The sequence below is a fragment of the Phytophthora infestans genome, genomic scaffold, assembly GCF_000142945.1.
Source record: "Phytophthora infestans T30-4 supercont1.15 genomic scaffold, whole genome shotgun sequence".
NCBI lineage: Eukaryota > Oomycota > Peronosporomycetes > Peronosporales > Peronosporaceae > Phytophthora > Phytophthora infestans.
Genome location: NW_003303744.1, coordinates 1,791,660 through 1,794,160, shown reverse-complemented (window position 1 = coordinate 1,794,160; position 2,501 = coordinate 1,791,660).

The following is a 2,501-nucleotide window of genomic DNA, read 5'->3' as shown; positions in this document are numbered from 1 at the left end:
ATTAAAATCTCAAATAATCCTGAAATACACGGACGATCAAAACACATTGATATTCGATATCACTTTGTACAGGAAAAAGGTTGAGAGATGCGAATTTTGTATTGAGTATTGCAACACCAAAGTGATGGTAGCAGACATTTTTACTAAAGCCCTTGATAAGCACCAATTTAGAGACTTAAGAAACAAGTTAGGTATGCGCTCTCTCGCTAAACTTAACAGTTAAACATACTTTAAAATACACGATAAATTAACCATTTTTATATTACCTCACAACTTTTAAAGAGTCACGTGGTAACATGAGTTTTTTTTCCTTTAAGAACTTTTACATGCAAAGGTTTTCTCGTGTTACTTTTCGATAAGGTTTTTACACTGAAAGTGTTTTTCCCTGGCACACAGCCGCCAAATATACATGTACATTTAATTTTATAATAGAACAAAAGTGAAGGTAAACAAATCAAAAAATTATATTTTGATCTTAATCTAAAAGTGAAACTTTACGAACGAACATCACTCTGTCGATCCACTCACCGTAGTCCTTCAAAGGGCACTGAGACGAATCGTCAAAAACTGTCCTCTGGGCTCCACGGACCTGGAGGACAAATGCATGTCCAACCGCCATAGTATTACAGGCAGCAACCAAGTAAATACCATCTTCTAATGGCAACCGTACTATGGCAGCGACACCTCGGTGTCCAGTACGGTGCCTGTTGTACTCAATATCCTCCAATGATAGCCGAGAACCACCTACATGTAACTGTAAAATAAAAGCTCGAAAAATTGTCCACGGCACTCCACGAGACAGATCTTGCTTTAATTCTGTTGCTCTCGCAAGGAACTCCTGAACATGGGAGTTCCGAACACCAAACGGCTCACCTACTAGCAGCAATGCGTGTTGCAGTGCGAGAAACATGCATGTACCCATCGGGTTGGCACCAGCAACCGATGGGTACAAGTTGCTGACGAACTGAAAGAAGTCGGTTTGCCGACCTCCATCAACCCACTCGTCCACAACCTTTATAGCGGTTTCAAATCCGTCCTCAACTAGCATGGCACGTGGCTCCCATGTGCGTGGTAGCCGGCCATACTTGTGGGTCCTCCACAAAACCCTGTAGAGTAAGCCACCAGTTGTACTCGTTTTTCGGTCCTTTAGGAATGCTACACCCCAAGTCTGGGGCACGCACGGACGCTCCTTGCGTCGACGTCGCCTTTTGGGTTTGGACCCTCGTATGAACGACAGGCTAAAGGCGGCCGGAGGTTGCCGGGATCGAGTACTGCGGCGAATCTTCGGTACTGTTGATGTCGAAGTCGTTGGCTCAGTGCATGTAGATGTAGTTGAAGTGGGTTGATCTTGAGTTGAAATCGTGCTCGAAGAATTAGCCGTAGCCGTGTCAATAACCGATAGAGAATTCGTAGTCGAAGGTAGCTGCTTTGGGGCAGCCATTGTAATGAGATGCTTGGCGATAGTAGGGTCCATCCGGGCCACCTGCGCCGACCGAGGCATGATCCTCAAAGCTGGCGTTAAATAACTGAGCCTCGAGCCAATCTGCCTGGTCTCCACAAGTATCCTGAATGACGCCGACTGAGCGAGAATGAAGCGTTGCAATACCCAAAGCTGGCTGTTGAAGCACCGAAGTTTGTTGGTGTCGTGGCCTTGACGTGCGTGTCCTTGACGTGCGTGTGGCTGGTGCGGTGACAGTAGAATGTAAATTGTGATGTGAGACTACGAGATCAGCTCAATGAGCCCCCGAGCTGCTGATTGATCCTATACCGCGCGCCGGACCATAGAATAAGACCTTATGCCGTCCCAGCATCATCTGCGTTTGTCGTCTCTACTAAATTCAAGGCTGTCCGTCATGTGGGCCGATTCTGTTGGCATTGAGCTTCTCTAAGTTAACATACACGCTCCGATAAGATGGCCACTTGTTGTAACTGCTATTAACTTCAATACAAATGTACTCTCAAAACCTATCACTGTCAAAACTAATTCGTTTTGAACTCTCGAGTCATTTTTCAGTCTGCCACCTGGTGCACAGGTGGTCAAATGGCGATTTGGACTCCACCTCCCCAGAAAACTGCCCTGGCGAGTAGAGTCCAAATCCGGTCTCCGTTTGGCTGTAGGGCCTCTAGGAGCTTCAGAAACGCAAAAAACACGAATTCGTGTAGCCATTTTGTAAATTGACTGAACACTTTTAGCAGGGTTTTTCGTAGACCAATCAAAACACGTGTATTATATTATCCAATGACGTTCCCTGATGTCGATCCAGGGAGGCTGTTGAGGTTAGGGCCCGTCACAGGGACCGCCTCTCCATCGTGCTCTCTATAAACTAATAATGAAGAGACACGGGATTTTTGACTCTAATAAATAATGTACTAAAATGTCTGGAACATTTTAGTACGATGAATGGTAGCGGCAATTCTAGACTATGTTTTTGAATGCCGCATACTAATTTCTTGTTAGTAGCCCGCTACTTTCTTAAACATTAATCTTACTTCTTCTTGTG